At 37.3% G+C, this 19,500-nt stretch overlaps 1 long non-coding RNA gene across 1 annotated transcript; it reads right to left on the bottom strand.

The window, feature by feature from the left end:
- Nucleotides 1–7,667: 7,667 nt before the first annotated feature.
- LOC145813857 (uncharacterized) lies at nt 7,668–18,158 on the bottom strand. The gene is made up of 4 exons (XR_014357219.1): nt 17,760–18,158; nt 8,264–8,344; nt 8,108–8,173; nt 7,668–8,002 (listed from the first exon to the last, which is right to left on the bottom strand). It is a non-coding gene; the product is annotated as an uncharacterized LOC145813857 (long non-coding RNA).
- Nucleotides 18,159–19,500: the final 1,342 nt, after the last annotated feature.

Here is a 19,500-nt window from a genome sequence, read left to right as displayed (position 1 = left end):
TCAAGTAAAATGGTTTATTTATGTAAAACATGAGATTGATCCAACAATACTCTCCAATTAACTCATAAATCACAATCATACCATGAAATCCCTTCAAAACAAAGAAATACTAAGGTAAAAACGTCCCTACCTCAAGTCGTGAGGAAGAAAACCCGAAATACTCAAGGTTGATGAAGCCACAAACTTCTCGGACCAATAGAAAGCCCTTGACAAGATCTTCAAGTTATCTCAAAGGATCAAGGTGAGAAGACCCCTGTAAGAGTGTAGATCAAAGGATTGAAGTGGAAAAAGTGAGTTTTTGAGAGAGAGAGAGAGACTCTCGGTTTTGAGAGGAAAAAGAGGAGAAAAATTATGAGAAAGGTGGGGTTTGGGTCTATTTATAGTATTAGATGATAGCGTTAAGGTTAATGAAAAAGATAAGTCCAAAAACCCCCCAAAATAGGGCTCATTCGAAGCCCAAAATTCTGAAAAAAAACTCGCAGGGGTCGACCCTTCGGGCAAGGGGTTCGACCCTTTAGGTAGAAAGACAATCTGGCAACAAGCAAGGGGGTTGCCCTTAGACAGGAGGGATCGACCCTATTTTCCAGCAACTAACACCGAAATTCTGCAACATAAGAGGGTCGACCCTCCCCAGACTGGTGTCTACCCTATTTTCCAGCAACACCTCCAGAAACTTCACCAACAAGTAAGGGTCAACCCTTAGGAAGGCTGGTGTCTACCTTATTTTCCAGCAACACTTCTTGAAACACTACAACATGTAAGGATCGACCCTTAGGAAGGCTAGTGTCGACCCCAAGGCAAAATTTCTAACTTTCCAAGGAACTTTTGACAAGAATAAATGCGAATGAACAAACCCAACAAGTTTAAATCAGATTGTACTTCTTCAAAACCAATAGACAACAACTCCAAAGACTCCCAAGATAAAAATAAGGATATAAAATACACCTTCCAATATATTAAAACACCCAAGTGTTACATATAAAACCGAGAAATTATATATAATCGAAAAATTAGTCGGGGTGGAGTGCCAAACACCCACTGGCAAAAACAAAAATCCACTACAAATGCTTAAAACAAATTTCATTCCTAAAGAATGTTAATCCACTATCCCAATTTTATATTAGGTTTTAAAAGGGACATTTAGACTACAATTTTAAATTTTTTAGCTAAAAGAACATCAATTTGCCCAAATGATACATATATGTCTAAATTTTGTTTATTTATTTATTTATACATGTCTTTTTTCTGTCCACCTTATTACCATCAGCTGCCACCGCCAGTCACCACGAACAATTTTCCAACAATTTTTTTAACACCGATGACTTTTTCTAATGTGTCCTTATCACCAAAATTGTTCTCTAAAAAAGTAAATATTTTTTTTCTCCTTAAAATGTATTTATTAGGAACATTTTAAAAATATTATCGTTAAAAAGTCTATTTTTTTACTTTGATCTGCCATTTTATTAACTCATTGTATGATAATATAAGAATTGATCTACTGAAATTTATTTCTTAGAACTATTATGTATTGTAGTGTAAAGAAGTTAATGCTGGTTAATGTCACTCACATTTAGTAACTATCACATCCAATAATAACATAACAAAATTTTTGACCAAAAATATTAAATGATTTTTGTTCATTCATTAAACTGCCTTTAATCATCAAATTAGGTAAAAGGTTAAATTTAAAATTACAAACCTACGACATTTACACTCACCGCTTTAGAAGTTCGCTCTAATCAACATTTCATGAGGAGTCAACATTGGGTGTTGCTTAGCACCATGGTTTTTGGGTTGTCTCATGCAAAAGATGCTTCTTCGTATAATCTAATTAATCTAAAAAATATTTGGAGATTGGTTCTTACAAAAATGAAAAATGATTTGTAGCTCGAAATTAAGAGCTCGAATGGCCCGAATAAAAAGCAAAGGTGTGTTCTCTCTCCTCAGACTCCGAAACCATCTGTTTGTCCTCACTCTCTCCTCAGACTCCAAAATACTCTCTCTATTCACTCCAAAAGCATTCAAGCCCTTAACTTAATTTCTCTTTGAAATCCTCTCATCCGATCCTCTCATCCTTCATCCCTCTGTGAAACATTCGACTCTGTGAATGCATAGAGACAGATCTTGAGCTACGGGTGTCGAATCACAGATGGAAAGTCGTTTACCTAGCAGAACAAAAGGTAAACTCGAAATCGCAAAAAACATAGGGTTTATGTGTTCGCTTTAATTTTTGAACAACTTCATTGCACCAGACTGTTTGTGTTATGATTCTGCTTGCAATTTGTGTTAGGGTTTTGGTTTTGAGTTGAATTTTTAGAACATGTTTTTCGGCCTTATGAATGAATGATTGTTAGGGTTCATAAAAACCCGGGTTTAGGCATTATGGGTTTTGCCTTAATTTTTTTTTTTTTTTGGTTATGTTGATTTTAACTCCGCCGGGGTTGTTAACAACTCCGCCGGTCCCAAGCCCGGGTTAAGGAGGAGGGTTGTGTGTTAGGTAGCCGACAGCTAACACGTTAAAAGCCGCTCGGATCCCTTATGAAAATGAATCCTACTTTGAATCGTTTAAATGCTAGGTCGTTTCCCTCATATGACGCGTTGCGCCTGCCTCCGGGTGTTTCGAAAAGTGAGCAAGGGGCGCCGCATCGACGCCTGGGTGCGGTGAAAAATGGGCAAAGGTTTTCGCGTTTTTCTGGATGAGCGCGGGTAAAGAAGCTAGTCCAAGACAGGTTTAGGATAGCCACTTGGAACATAGGAACCTTAACTGGTAGGACGATGGAATTAGTAGATGTTATGATTAGGAGGAGAGTTAGTATAGCTTGCATACAAGAAACTAAGTGGACGGGAGAGAAAGTTAGGGAAATTGAGGATACTGGTTTTAAACTTTATTATAGTGGTAAGGATAGACGCAGGAATGGGGTAGGAATCATAATTGCCAAAGGTCTTGTGGAAAGTGTGGTGACGGTCATTAGGAAAGGAGATAGGATTATGCTAGTTAAATTAGTTATTGGAGGGAATATAGTGAACATTATTAGCGCTTACGCCCCTCAAGTAGGGTTAGATGATCAGACTAAGAGGGATTTTTGGGAGCAAATGGATGAGATCTTACAGGAGATACCCGTAGGAGAGAACCTGGTTATAGGTGGAGATTTTAATGGCCATGTGGGCATAGATAAAGTAGGTTATGAAAGGGTGCATGGTGGATACGGTTTTGGTGACAGAAATGAGGCTGGAGAGAGAATCTTAGATTTTGCGTTGGCTTCTGACTTGGTGGTGGCTAATACTATGTATAAGAAGAGGGATGAGCATTTGATAACCTTTAAGAGTGGATTAGTTAAGAGCCAAATAGATTATTTCTTAGTGAGAAAAGTAGACTGCCTAAAATGCAATGATTGTAAGGTGATTCCTGGAGAGAGTCTGGTCTCTCAACATAGGATTTTGATACTAGATTTATGTTTTAGAGGGCAATACCAAGCTAGGAAGGATGGTGGGCGTCGTAGGACGAGATGGTGGGACTTAAAAGGGGATAAACTAGAAATATTTAAGAATCGAATGGATAAGGAAGGTACTTGGGACTTAGAAGGTGGGGCTAACACTATATGGAATTCGATGGCCAATTGTATGAGGAGAATCTCAAGGGAAGTGCTTGGAGAGTCGAAAGGAACGGGACCCAGCTCTAGGGAAACTTGGTGGTGGAGGGAAGAGGTCCAAGCGGTAGTTAAGGCAAAAAAAGAGTGCTTTAAAAAGTGGCAGAAGGATAGAACTGAGGAAAACCTTAAGAGCTATAGATTGGCTAATAAGGAGGTCAAGAAAGTAGTGAGAGAGATTAAGTTGAAAGTTTATGATGACCTATACACTAGACTAGATAGTAAGGAGGGAGAGAAGATGGTATACAAACTTGCTAAGATGCGGGAGAGGAAAACAAGAGATTTTAATCAAGTAAAGTGCATCAAGAGTGAGGATTCTAAGGTATTAGTGAAGGACGATGAGATTAAGGAAAGATGGAAGAATTATTTTGAGAAACTATTAAATGAGGAACATGGAAGTACGACAATAGGGGAAGAAATAATCAGTAATACGATAAACCAAGACTATAGGTTCTATCGCAGGATTAGAAATTTTGAAGTGGAGATTGCACTTAAGAAGATGAAATCAAATAAGGCTTTAGGACCTGATGATATCCCTATTGAAGCTTGGAAGTGTTTGGGTAAAAAGGGAGTTGCTTGGTTGACTAGGTTGTTTAGTAAAATTTTGTTGACTAGGAACATGCCAGATGAGTGGAGGAAGAGTATTTTAGTGCCAATCTATAAGAATAAAGGTGATGTCCAGAATTGTAACAACTATAGAGGAATTAAGCTAATGTGTCATATAATGAAAGTGTGGGAGAGGGTGATGGAACGTCGATTGCGAGACATAACAGAGGTGTCAGAGAATCAATTTGGGTTTATGCCTGGTAGGTCAACAATGGAAGCGATCTATCTTTTGAGGAGAGTAATAGAAAAGTATAAAGAAAAGAAAAGAGACATTCATATGGTGTTTATCGACCTTGAGAAAGCATATGACAGAGTGTCCCGAGATATAATATAGTGGGCGTTAGAGAAGAAAGGGGTGACAAAAGGCTACATTGACGTGATTAGGGACATGTATGAAGGGGTGGTGACCACTATTAGATCGCCAGCTGGAGAAACAAATGAATTTCCTATCACTGTAGGGTTACACCAAGGATCTACCTTAAGTCCTTATCTTTTTGCTTTAGTTATGGACGAGTTGACGATAAATATTCAGGATGACGTGCCATGGTGTATGCTTTTTGCAGACGATATTGTGTTAGTGGATGAGACTAGAGAAGGAGTTAACACAAAGTTGGAGATCTGGAGAAAAGCTCTTGAATCTAAAGGATTTCGGATAAGCAGAACTAAGACAGAGTACATGGAGTGTAAATTTAGTAACAGTAACAATGAAAGCAGAGGAGAAGTGAAGATTGAGAACCAAGAACTGCCTAAGAGTGAACATTTTCGTTATTTAGGGTCAATTATCACAACAGCGGGAGAGATTGATGCAGATGTGGCCCATAGGATTAAGGCGGGATGGTGTAAGTGGAGAAGTGCGTCTAGGGTATTGTGCGATAAACGAATACCTACTAGACTCAAAGGTAAGTTTTATAGAACGGCTATTAGACCAGCTATGTTGTATGGGACGGAGTGTTGGGCAACTAAGAAACAACATGTAGATAAGATGAGTGTGGCTGAGATGAGGATGCTAAGGTGGATGTGTGGTAAGACTAGACAGGACAGGATTAGGAATGAGTGTATTCGGGAATGGGTAGGAGTAGCACCGATAGAAGATAAGTTGAGAGAGAATCGTTTGAGATGGTTTGGTCATATTCAACGGAGACCAACAGAGGCAGTAGTGAAGAGATGCGATGCTGTAACGGTAGATGGAAGTGTTAGGGGACGAGGTAGGCCTAGATTAACGTTGACTAGCGTTATAAATAGAGATATGAATCTACTTAATTTGACCAATGAAATGGCCTTTGATAGGGCCGCGTGGAGAAGAAGGATTCATGTAGCCGACCCCATTTGATGGGACTTAAGGCTTCGTTTGGTTTGGTTTGGTTTGGTTTGGTTATGTTGATTTTGATTGTAAACCAATGTTCTAACTTCTGAATGTGGTTAACTTAATTTTTCTAACTTAATGTTCAAATGTGAATGAACATCTCTGACTCAATTTTTGTAACTTAATTTGCTTCACAAGGTTCAATTAGAAAAAGCATAGACAACACAATGCTTAAAACTGTGCATTTGAAAGTTTATTATCTGTTGATGAAATCTGTTATTTACCCAAAATAAGGATTACTCTTGGATATCTGTCTATGAAATGTGGATTACTCTTTGGATATCCGTGTAAGAAGGGTATGAAATCTGTCTATGGAATATGGATTACTTTTGGATATCTGTGTAAGAGGGGTATGAAATATGTCGATGGAATATGGATTACTCTTGGATATCTGTCTAAGAAGGGTATGAAATCTGTCTATGGAATGTGGATTACTCTTGGATATCTGTCTAAGAAGGGTATGAAATCTGTCTATGGAATATGGATTACTCTTAGATATCTATTTTCCCAAAATAAGGATTACTACTTGCACCTATCATATCAGGTCTCCCACATATGATCACTATGCAATCCTACCATAGCAAGAAAACTACACATGTTCATACCCTTCTTAGCAATTATGCACTGAAAAACATTAATCCTGAATCTGTATGGAATTTTCTCCTTGAAAGGTTTCCAAGTTCCTATGTTAAGCTACTGGCCTTATTAATTTGCCACAGCTTGCCCTATGTATCATGTATGTTTTGTATATTGTATGCAGATTAAAAAATGGCTTGTTCCTCTACTAACAACAGCAACATAAGATTAAAACCAAGAATGTGTTATTGTATTTTGTATTGTTTTCTATTTTATAATGTAAATTATCCAGTTGTTAGCTTTTTGGAATTTGATGGATGTACTTATGGATTGAATGGACTTGATGGATTGTGGGTATGTGTTGTGATGACTTGAATGTGGGAATGAAAACTTATTTTGTTTTCTATTGTTGTTGATTTACATGTTCTTGAATGTGAGCAACAAATTAATAAGGCCAAAATACATGTTCTAAATCTGATCTGCTATTGATTTACATGTTATTTTTAATTAATTATTATTATTTTTATTCAAACATGTTCTTGAATGTGAGCAACAAATTAATAAGGCCAAAATACATGTTCTAAAGTTGATCTGCTTGTTGATTTACATGTTCTTATTTATTTATTTATTTTTTGATTCAAACATGTTCTTGAACGTAAGCAACAAATTAATAAGGCCAAAATACATGTTCTAAACCTTATTTACTTGTAGATTTACATGTTCTTTTTTTTTTTTTTTTTTTTGTGAGCAACAAATTAACAAGGCCAAAATACATGTTCTAAACCCGATCTGCTCTGTTTATGAACCAAAACCTAATCTGTTCATGAACAAAAACCTGATATGTCTATGCTTTTACCTGATTTGTCCATGAACCAAAACCAAATATGTCCATGCTTTTACCCGATCTGTCTATGAACTAAAACCTAATCTGTCCATCAACCAAAACCTGGCCTGTCCATGCTTTTACCTGATCTGTCCATGAACCAAAACTTGATCTGTCCATCAACCAAAACCTAATCTGTCCATGCTTTTACCTGATTTGTCCATGCTTTTACCTGTTTTGTCCATCAACCAAAACCTACTCTATTTGTGTTTAATATGTTGTTACAAAACCTGTTTTGTTTTCACCCACAACAAAAACCTATTCTATTTTCACCCAAAAATTAATTAGAACTCTGTTTTCAGTAAAAACTGTTGTGTCCATGAAAAACCTGCTTTGTCCATGAAAAAATTGTTGTATTTGGATTGAACAGAATATAACAAAAAAATAGAATTAAAAGAATGCGTAATAATTAAAAGAAAAGAGAACAAAATAAAGAAAAATTATAGGTGAAACAAGATAACACACTGATATAGAGCTTAGCATGTAACAAAAGCTCATTCATGATAACACCAACAGAAAAACTCTTATTTCTCAAAATTTTCCATAGAAGACAAACCAACACGACTTCAAAAGTATGTCAAGTGGAGGCTCCCAGTTTCATACAATTTCATACACATCCTACCAATTCAACTTTCAGTCATAATTAACCAAAACTTGCTTCATTTACAAATGAAGCAAAACAGAATCTACAAATTGTAGCCAACGTAAATGAAACCAAACTATCCAAACTGTCATTTGGTTACAAATAATTGTCATCAAATCACTGATTCGACACTAAAAATGAAATGGGGCATTTGGATCCGCATCTATATTGAAGTCAATAAATTTTGAAGCCAGTGTCGAACTTTGACTGCTTATATTCATTCCTGCTTGACTATGAGATGTGCTTCAAATATTGTCCACCATTTGCATTGGGGTAACCCATGCCTATAAAAACAAAGTACGTATTACAAATATTGTCCAGAAACATATTGACTAAAATGAAATTTAATGGATGTAAAAAAGATTTGTACTCATATCTTCAACACATACCGGTACATACATACTCTCTTGCGTGCCATCCAGGCAAGGATAGTAGTAAGATTGAGATTGTAGCACCTTATGATGAAATAGTACCAACATGTGATTAATAATTTGACAGATTAAAATAAAAACAATCAAAATCAATATAATTATGAGAATACATACTGGATGGTACATAGTGTGTTGCATGCCTTCTGTAGAATCAAGGTTTAAGTTACGAGGTTCACCTTAGCGCACCTTATGACCCTATAGTAACAGACATTGGTTAATAATTTAGGTTAAAAAAAATTAGAAATTCACATATCAAATGAAATTTACATATCAAACTTTATGTGTGCATTCGTAGCCTTCTTATCCTTTCCCTTCAACTGATTCACGATTTCATCGACTTTGCTAACCTTCCCTTCTCAAGGCACTGTCATTGTAATAACCCGAAAATTTAAGTTATCCCTTGAATTTTATATTAGTATTATTTAATTATAAATTATTTCAAAAAAATAATTTTAACTTTATATTGTTATTCGATATTATTTTCTGAGTATTATGGTATTTTTATTATATTTTTCCTAGATTATAATATATTGAAATATAACATTTTCTGTACAACAAACTTACGTGCCTCCTAAGTCTCTTATTGCTCAAGACTCCTGTCGTCCATGCCACGATTCACTATATATATATATATATATATGTCAATCATCTATGCATCTCCCAAGCTCTCCAATCCTCTCTCTGGTTTCTAGTTTTTTATATATAAAAAACTATGAGTTTAGTTTGGAGTATTTAGTGGGTGGCAATGAACGAAAGGTAAAAATTGGAATTAACATTTAGTTGAGTTATATTATACCTTGAGTCACCATCATATATTTTACGTATGTTTGGAGTTACCATAATTTATTTTACGCAATTTGTGTTTTATAAATTATATTAGTATTTTTAATTTATAAACCTTATTTTATATAATAAGGAAAACCCGTTGATATAATTGTTTATTAAAATGTATTTTGAGTAATTATTTTATAAGTACCACCACGGAGGTCCGATGCCTTGGGAGACTTAAATAACCATTGGCCCTCTGATTAGTCACTTTGTGACCCTCTTTCTGTCATGGGTCCACTGACACTTTGATTTTTGGTGTGGAGCAAAGTGCTGTACGGAGCTAAGTGCTACACTACTGTGAAAGCTACCTCTAGAGTTCGTATGAGCCACCTCTTGAGTCCATACATCTGTTCCGTTTTGTACCGTGGTTATGATTTCCAGTGTGGAGCAAAGTGTTGTACGGAGCTAAGTGCTACACTATGGTGGGAGCCACCTCTAGAGTTTGTACGAGCCACCCCTTGAGTCCATACATCTATTCTGTTCTGTTATGTACCATGGTTATGATTATTTTGTTTATATGATTTATGTATTATATGTCAAATGATCTCTATATTATATACTCTGTATTTTAATATCAAGCTTTGTTTAGCCAATAATTATCCATGTGAATTTTATGCCCTTATGCTCTTAGTATAATATTTCTTACTTTGCCATGTGCTTATAGTTATTTACCAATTTTCAGGAAACGATGCAATTCAGAAATAGCTTTTGGAAAGTCCTAGGAGCAGTGATGTGAAATAGACACACAGAGCACTTTTATAGTGTTTATAATTCTATTCTTTATATGTAAATATCGGCCTTTTGGTCAATAAGTTTTTGTTATAAAAGTAAAAGCTCCAATGATTATTTTAGTACCCCCACTTAAATATTTTTCCGCTCGCGTTTAGTAATTGTTTAAGAATTGGCCAGTGGTAACTTCAGTTACTGACCATCACGATGCTTAACCCTTAGATACAGGAAGCGGGTCGTGACAGTCATACTGCTCAATAAATTTCTTTAAAGTAGTCTTCGAGTTCACATATCTATCAAAAAAATGCATTCATGCTTTCACTTCGCTGTGTAGTTGACATGCTAGCCCAAAAGATGTCTTTCATATAGGCAGGAATCCACCTATGTCGCTGATCGTATAATACCCCTAACCATTCATTATCATAAAGACTGAACTTTGCAAGCATTGCTTGCCGTTCTTCATCAAATTTAGTTCTTGTGAAACTATCATAAATTGCATTTTGCAAAGCGAACTTGATAGATTCATATTGGGAATATCTTCTAAATTTCTCCAGAATTTTCTTCATTATATGCCATAAGCACCATCGATGTCGAGACTGTGGGAATACAATTAATATGGCATTTTGCATTGCTCTGCACTGGTCAGTTATTATGGCTTTTGGGTGAGCATCTGACATGCAACCTAACCATTCTCTAAATAACCAAACAAATGTCTCTGTGTTTTCATTACATAACAGCCCACAACCAAATAAAATTGATTGTCCATGGTGATTAACTCCTACAAACAGAGCAAACAACATATCATATTTGTTTATCAAATAGGTGTAGACACCCCATTTTGGACCACCCTTAAGACTAAGACGTCATCGTCTATGCATTCGATGATTGCGCATGTTTGTGCTAGTTTTGAGTGGCCGAAGGTCTCGGCCGAGCGCCTTGTCTTTGAGCCTCTAAACCCTCTGTGTTTTGGCCTTGTTGTTAGACCAAACCTTGGTGCCTCTTGGCTGAAGGAGAGTGGGGCCCTGCCGGCTAGTTTTGGTGTTTGCCAGCCACTTTTTATCCTTACCAGCCAGTTGGGGTGGTAGGTCAGCTAGTTTAAGTGGCCGGTCGGCCACTTAACTGGCTGGCAGCCTTTTTTTCTCATTTTTCTATTTTTTCAGATATTTTGAGCCAGCTGTTGGGCATTGAAGCCATCCTCCATACACGTGTATGAACGGATTGAAACAAGCTTTAAGCTTGTCAAGCAAGCTTTTGCTTGCATTGCCTATATAAGGGGAGGTCCCTCCCCCTTGTTAGAGGTTCTGAAATTTTAGCGCTGAAAATTCTTTCTCTCTCTAGAATTCCTTCTCTCTCTCTCTCTCTATATATATATATATATATATATATTGTGCTTGAAGTTGATTTTTCTTCACATTTTTGCACACAACCCTTAGCTAAACACCTTAACCTTAGGCTTGAGGTTCTTGGAGACCTTGTTTGGAGCTCCTTGGAGTGATTTTGGCACAGAAGTTGGTTGTTTGCTTGCTATTTTAGAGTTGTGCTTCAAGGGTGAGAATCTACCTCTTTAAGCTTTGTTTTTGTACATTAGTTTAACCACCTTTGCATGCCATTTTAGGCTTGGTTGTTAACTACAAAAAGCTCTATTTTTAAGTGTTAAAAATGGTGGTTTGAGGTCTCTTTAGAGTTGGGGGTGATCCACTCTTGTTTGTTGCTTATTTGCTAAGCTTCTTGCCATCTTTTAAAGCCTTTAAAGAAATATTTTCTTGGCCTTTAAACCACTGAATTCCAAAGGAATTTTAGTGGTGGAAAGGTGGTTTTGAGGTCCCAAATAGGAGGGGGTGGTCCCCTCTCCTCTTGTCTTGTTTGCATGTGTTGATGGCTCACCAAATGAGCATGTGTTTCTACTTTTTTGTGGCTTTGTTCAAGCATGTTTTTGTGACTTTTTAGACCTGCCATAACTCTATTTTTGGCTTGTTTGATCATTGGTTGCTTGCTCTTTGCACTTGTAGTGTAATCTTGCTCACTAGCCTCTAATGAGTTAGCTTGTTATTCTAGCATGTGTTGGCTTAATCTCAGCCCATTTTTGGTCTTATTTCAGCATGTTGTAACTCTGTTTTGGCCTGGTTGAGTCACCTCTTGCATGCTTCTTACACTTGTAGTGTAACCTTGCTCACTAGCTTTGCATGCTTGCCACTTTAGCCCATCATTCTAGCTTATTTTGGCTATACTCCAACATGTTTTTAATCATGTTTTAGCATGCTTGAACTCTATTTTGAGTGGTTTTGGCTCTTTGAGGCTTGCTTTGTATGGCTATAGCATGATAGGCTTTAATAGCTTTGTGTTTTGAGTCCTCTAGCATGCTTTGCTTGGGTTGTTTACATGATTTGGCATCATTTAATATGTGATTTCAGAGCATGTACCGCTGTCACACTTCCACATGTATCACTCTTTCAATGCTTTTGAGAAGTTGAGCCTCATGCCTTATTTGTGAGCCAATACATGAGCATACCTTTCTTGCCATCTATACTGCAAGTCTAGCATGTTTTTGCTACTGTTTCAACCTACCTTAGGTCTATTTTGAATGGTCAAGGTCATTTGAGCATTGCTTAGTATGGTTGTAGTGTAACGGGCCTTGATTAGTTTTGAGTTTTGAGGCCTTTAACATGTTGTGCATGTGATGTTTGCATGGTATGGCACCATTTAGCATGTAATTTCAGTGAATATAGTGTAGTCACACTCTCATATACTTCACTTCTTCATAGCTTTTGAGGGTGGTGTATTATGTCTTGCTTATAGGCCAACATGTGTGCATGTTCTTCTAGCATTTTGAGCTCTCATTTCAGCATGTTTAGACCATTATTTTAGCATGTTTGAGGTCTGTCCAGGGCCGGTTTGGTCCTTTGTGATTGATTTTTCATAGTCTTAGTGTAAAGCTCTTCACTAGTTTTAATGCTTAAGCCTTCTAACATGTCGTACATGAAGTGTTTGCATGTTAGAGTCTTGTTTTTCATGCCACTTTAGCACTGAAAAATCTGCCATCTCCCTCATTTCTTCACTTTTGATTTGTTTTGGGGATTGGTTAATCTTGAGTTTGAGTTTAATGCATGGGATTGAGGCTAGTTCTTAAATGGCTTTAACCCTCTTTTGAGAGTTCCTCCTAGTCAAAGGCATGGTTTCTCCTATGCCTTAGAACCATTCTCTTGGTTGACCTCCTCTGCTTAGAGGACTTGCACATTGGACTTAACCAATTAAAGAATGGATTGGTAATGTAAAATGTGTAAACAAGAATTGAGTCAACTAAAACATGCCAAGATAACATATATGTGTTGCATTGCATGTGTTTGGATCAGACGTTAATCCAAACACAAGAAATATGGGACGTTTCATACTTGAAGTGATGAAACGTGTCATGTTTCTTGGTCGCTAACACCCTTGATCAAGCATGATAGGGTGGAAGCTCTTTGTGTGTTGTTTGTGCATTCATAAACATGGTATAAACTTGGTTCTCAGCCACCATGCATCAAGGTGCTTGGTTGGTGGCTTGAGGGTCGAGTGCCACACTCCTTTGAGCTTGAGACATGATTGGGAGAGTGGCAGTGCCTACATTGTCTTGCAAATACATTGCTGTGCTTCTATTGTTCTCTGTTGCAGCAAAACCAGAAGCTTGGAGGAGCAACTAGCCGACCGGCCAGTTTTACTAGCCGATCGGCCAGTAGCACTAGCCGACCGGCCAGTAGCACTAGCCGACCGGCCAGTTTTAGTGGCTGGCAGCCACTTTTTCTGGCTGGCAGCCCACCAGTAGATCCCTTTGTTAAAGTAAAGGCATTCTGGAGATTGGCACAATTTTCAGAGATCAAGGCAAGTGCAAATAGAGACAATTGACAGCACGGTAATGGATTTCCGAGCGAAGGCCAACCGAGAATACATCTTCAACCTCTTGGAATAGAGCTGAGGCAGTGTGCTTTGTAATTAGCTTTACTTGTTAGTTAGCTTAATTTGTAGTTTAATTAATTAGTTTGTTAATTAATTAAGTGTTGTAATAATTAGTAAGTAGTTTACTAGTTATTCGTTTTGTTGTGTAATAATTAGTCTAAATAGCTTAATTAGATTAGTTAGTTAGATTAGCTTAGTTAATTCATTCGGACCCTCCGTCGAGAGCGAAAATGTTGTAATAAGTGTGCGTGTGTGTGTGAATGTCTTCCAACTTCACGTCTTTCTCCTTTTTACTTAACTGCTTTCAATAGTTAGTTTAGGGTCATTTTCAATTAGCATATCGTATGCCTAGCATGTTTGCATCTATTCATTTGTATTGCATGCACCGAGCTCGACGCATCATTCAAACTGCATTGTATTTCAATACACTTATTTGAATACGTGTTTCAAAGCATGTTATCAAATTGTTGCATTTCATATACCATCTTAGATAGCCGAGCCTATTTAGTTACATTTTTGCATGTGTTGCATTAGTCATCTTGAGCATAGTTAGGATTATGCATTGATTTCTAACTAGTTCTCTATTTTGGCTTGGAGTACACTGTGAGTGTTTATGCTTTAGCATACTTGTATGAGTGTGAGTGTTGCCATGTTTCGCATGCTTGCCATGAGGCTATTTGCTTAAGTGATTTAACTGCATGAATGCCTGTGGATGAAGGCTTCATTATTTGAATTGGAACAATTCATCAAAATATGAGTTTTAAGCCCACTTAGAGTGACAAATCATCATATTTTAAGCCCACCTTGTTTGGTGGCAAATCTGCATTTCTAAGTCCACTTGAGAGTGGCAAATTCAAACCATTTTTGAAAACAAACATGAGGTGTTTTGTTCCAAATTGAGTGATTCAGTCTATACTTGTATGCTGTGCGCATCACGTAGTAAGTTAGATAATAACCGGAATAAGAACACATGTGTTTATAAAACAACATATCATGCTTAGTAGAGGCCGATCCTTTGATCGGTCGAGCGGAGGTGCTCATTTCATGACCTTCCCCTCTCGTACCCGAGTTTCCGAGCCGAGGCAACTTTGGTGATGACAGACACGTGGCCTTTGGCACGAGTCAGGGTTTCTTAAATTTTCCCAAAATAAAATATTTAGGTGGCGACTCTGTAATCTGGCAAAACAGTCCATGTTTGGCGCTTTTTGATTAAAATCAGTTTTCCAAAACGATTTGCCGAATTTGAACTCTTTGGTGATTTCTCAGTCTTACATTGCACTTTGTGAGATTAGATTCAGAACCGTGACAGGAGTCCGAACTGTAGTAGCTAAGAACCCAAGTGATTCGCGCCCTCCCCGAAAGGGGGGCGCGCGGAGGAAGTTCGGGCGATCTACAATAGGTTGTGTCAAATGAGACAACATCTCCAAATTCTTTCCATGCCGCCCTACTCTTTGCATCCGCCCAAAACAAGTTTCGCATGCAACCATCTTCATCTAAGTCAATTGTAGAATAGAAGTTCGAATTTTGTTGTTGCATGTTATGGAAATAAAGTGTAAGAGAATCAGTATCTTCTACCCCAAGTCTCAATTTCCTATCATTTTGAATGTGATTCCATGCATCTTGTTCGTCAAATGTTAATGCCTCATATCCCCGAGCTTCAACAACTATAGAATGAAAATTCCTAGCCACCCATATCCCTGCTGCATCATTTATTTCTAGCCTCCTCTTCACAGGAGTACGAATCCTCTTATTCATTGCAAAATGCCATGAGTCACTAGTAGGAATGGCAACGGGGCGGGGCGGGGCTGGGGATCACACTCCCCGTCCCCGATCCCCGATGGGGAAGCTATCACCGCCCCCGCCCTCTAACGGGGATCGGGTTTCCCGACCCCGAACATTCCCCGGCCAAAAAAAAAAAAAAAACCTTCAGAAAATACAACAATTCATCATCAAGAACAACAACAATATCATCATCATCATCATCATCATCATCATCAAGAATAACAAATGTGTAAATCATATATGAAATTTGTGTATAATGAGACAAATCTGAAACAGATCTGAAATTTGTGAAACAAATCTGAACCACATCTGAAAAAAAAAAAAATCTGTTTCAGGTGGACGGCGGTGGTGGTCGATGACGTCAAGAAGAGAGGGAGTGGATGAGAGACGCGGTGGTGGTAGTGGTGGTGGTGCGAGGTGGACGGCGGTGGTGGTCGGCGACGTCGAGAAGAGAGGGAGTAGATGAGAGACGCGGTGGTGGTAGTGGTGGTGCGAGCTGGACGGCGGTGGTGGTCAGCGACGTCGAGAAGAGAGGGAGTGGATGAGAGACGCAGCGGCGGCGGTGGTGGTGATGGCGGGAGCTAGACGGCGGTGGTGGTGATGAGAGAGAGAGATAAGGCAGTGAGTGAGGTAGAGAGACATGGCTGTGAGAGAGAGAAGTGAGTGAGACCTGCTTAGTTTGGAAATGGTTTTTATGCTTTGATTATATATATAGGGATAAAATAGTAATTTCACATCGGGGATAAACTGGACCGGGGAACAGGGACGGGGACGGCCGGGTACGGGGCTGAGACACTTATCCCCGTCCCCGACCCGAATATGTTCGGGGATTGATTTTTGAATACCATCCCCGTCCCGTCGGGTGTATTTTTCAGGGAAATCCCGCTCAATTCGGGGTCGAGGGGTCGGGTCCGCTTCGGGCCGAGTTTAAATTGCCATCCCTAGTCACTAGGAATCAAGTCATGAATATGCTCAAGCATAATTGTGGTTAACTTATATATTCCATCCTTTTATAGACTGGCTCTTACCCTTGCTTTACATTCAATCTTTGATGACAAAGATGGTTCCAAAGGATTTACTCTTGTCTTTTTGTTCTCGTCCGCCCCCGAGCACATTCATATTCAAAGTATTTTACCTCCCCATCATCTCCAATATTCTGTGTTCTATAAGCTATAGCAAATCCTAGGTGTTTTGCATATTTCGCATAAAACGTGTACACTTCTTGCTTTGAGCTAAAATGCATACCCTTCTTCGTTTTTTCAACTTCACCACTCTCATTTAATGAAAGATTGTTGTCTGGTTCTTCAACTTCCTCAATCCCATTGAATGAAGTATTATTTGAATCTATGTTCATTGTAGCTTAAAACTGAAATATAGATTCACAATGAGAAAGAGTATACAATCCTAAATAATTCCAAAGCTTTACATACTCAAGTAGTAGCTTAAAACTTAAAATAACATTCCTTGTCCAAAAGCCCAATAAAGAACAAAATTTCCTTGTCTACACATAATGATTTAAAAATTTAAAAAGCAAAAAGAAAAACTCTCTTTTTCCAAAAACTTGTAATAGTATCCAAAAACTTGTAATAGTAAAGGCTATGAATAGCCCCAAATTTAATTATCAAAATAAAAGAAAACATGTATTATTTAACCCCAAAATTATCAGAATAAAACATTGCTATTAATAGCCCCAAAATAATCAGAATAAAACATGTAGTATTTAATTAGAATAAAATATTGCTATAAAACATGTGTTATTAAATTATCAAAATAAATGGTCAAGAAGGCCTCTTATTAAGATTTTTCCTTAAGCCCCATTGAGGGTTGGGCCATCCTTACATGCATTTTACTTGTATCTGCAACCTTACATGCATTCTACTTATATCTATTGAATAGTTTTTCACAACTATTATTAGGAAAATTTCCTAAAAACAAACTATCTTATAGGAAAACACAAACAAACAAAGCAAAATATGTTCAAGAAGGCCTCAAATATTTTCCAACATTTAATATGAGGTTCTGATATTAAACTCCACATGATTTGTTTCAAACACTAAATTTGTTTCAAGATTTCTCCCACAAAATCTCTATTTGTTTGAAGAGTTCTGCCACAAATTTCAGATCATTAATCAATATGTTTGTAAACCTTAACTATCCCAGATCATTACTCCACCATTTCAACACAAGCAAATCATCAAACACCTTGATAGCAGAAAATCCAGGTACCCGTGAGTTGCAGATTACACAAGCAAATCATTCCAACATTTCATAGGCATATATATATATATACAGATTACACAAGAGGGAGCGAAGGAGTTGAAGTTGAAGACACAAATACCCGTGAGTTGCCTTCACTAACAGTCGAAATGCGATTCATGAACAGGTCGATGGTGTTGGCGGCAAAAGGATAATTTTGGTGGTCGTCGGTGGTCACCCAGGTTGATCGTGAGCAGCACCAACTAGGCCGGTGATCAGCAGTGGCACACAACTCGGTCAGTAGGTCACGAGCTACAGTTTCGTCCTCCTCTCTCTCTACTCCCGCTTCGTCTTTGTTTTCCTCTCTATTCTCACTTTATCTCTGTTTTTGGAAATCAAACGCGTGCTTGCATGAAGGTGTGCGACTGGGCGAAGGAGAAAACAACCCCTTGCCAACTCATTCGGACCATTCGAGCCGAGTGAAATTCGGGCTACGTAGCTGCACTGTACAATAATTATCATGTAGTTTATTAATAAAGCAAATTTAACTTACATTTGAATTTATAAAGAAACACCATTGACACCTCATAATAGATTATAATATATATCAATTTTTTTTTTGTTTGTTTTGAATATAATATTATTTATTTTTATTAATTCTATATTAATTATTTTTAAAATTCTTAATGATAAAAAACTGAGGACGTGTAATAATTTTTATTAAAAAAAATTATATGTACAAAATTCAATCTTAAAATTGGACATAATCGCCTCAAATGAAATGGTTCCTACCAAATGTGTAAACCCAACCTCATAAGAGAAAGTTGTAATTGAATTTTGTGAACGGAGAAGAAGAACAGCTTACGTGTCAAGCATGGAAGTGGTAAATAAGCACACAAAAAAAAAAAAGTTTTTACCTCAATTTTGACTACTAATCCAAGTGATATGCCATAAGATCTTATCATGTTATTAGAGGTTGGTTTTAGAATTTTAAATTAGTGAGATATAATATTACTATAAGCAAAAATTATTATACAAGTCGAGAAAATCACGTAACTATATTTATTTATATAACAATATCATTTTATTTTATTTTATTTTATCATTTTTTAGTTTGTAGATTATATAATTCTTTAGACTCCTTAGAGCCACGGCACGTTGAGACTAGTCAAGTCACATATAAACTAATTCAAGCCCCTCATCATAAAAAAAGAAAAACAATTATTATTAATGATTGTCCACACTAACACGAAAGGAGTAATGCTAGAGATCCCAAATATTCTACCAAAAATTTTACCAAATGTCTCACATGGGTGTGGGATCCACACAATGTGGGTTCCATGTGGGTCCCACACCCATGTGAGACATTTGGTAAAATTTTTGATAGAATTTTTAAGACCTCTAGAATTTTTGAACACTAAAGAGTTAGATTAAGAATTTCAAATAATTTATCAAATTTTTACTAAACCATATGAATATGAGACCAAAACATATAAATTTATATAAGTCACGTACCCATCTAAAAGGTTTGTAAATTATTCAAGATCATAATATTTTCCAATATGAAATTCGCACCCATGACAATTACTCAGTCGGGGGTAGGTCTCATGATCTGAGTCAGCAACATGTCAAATGTCTCCTAGTATATGTGACACGTGTACATGAAAGCATGCATACGTGGTGGACACGAAGGCCTTTCACGTCGTCTATAAACCAGGCTCTTCCCTTTCAATTTCATAGAATTCCGTGACTATCTTAGCAACTTTTCTCAGTCTCTCTGTTCTCTCTGTGTTTTTTAGTCTCTGATTCTCTCTTCTTCTCTGTTCCGGCGATCTTTATTTTCTGAATGAAAAATGCCTAACACCCCCAGTGGGGGTCACTGG

The sequence above is a fragment of the Camellia sinensis genome, chromosome 15 (genome assembly GCF_055761805.1).
Source record: "Camellia sinensis isolate YWXY chromosome 15, ASM5576180v1, whole genome shotgun sequence".
Classification (NCBI taxonomy): domain Eukaryota; kingdom Viridiplantae; phylum Streptophyta; class Magnoliopsida; order Ericales; family Theaceae; genus Camellia; species Camellia sinensis.
This window is presented reverse-complemented; position numbering and strand designations above follow the sequence as displayed.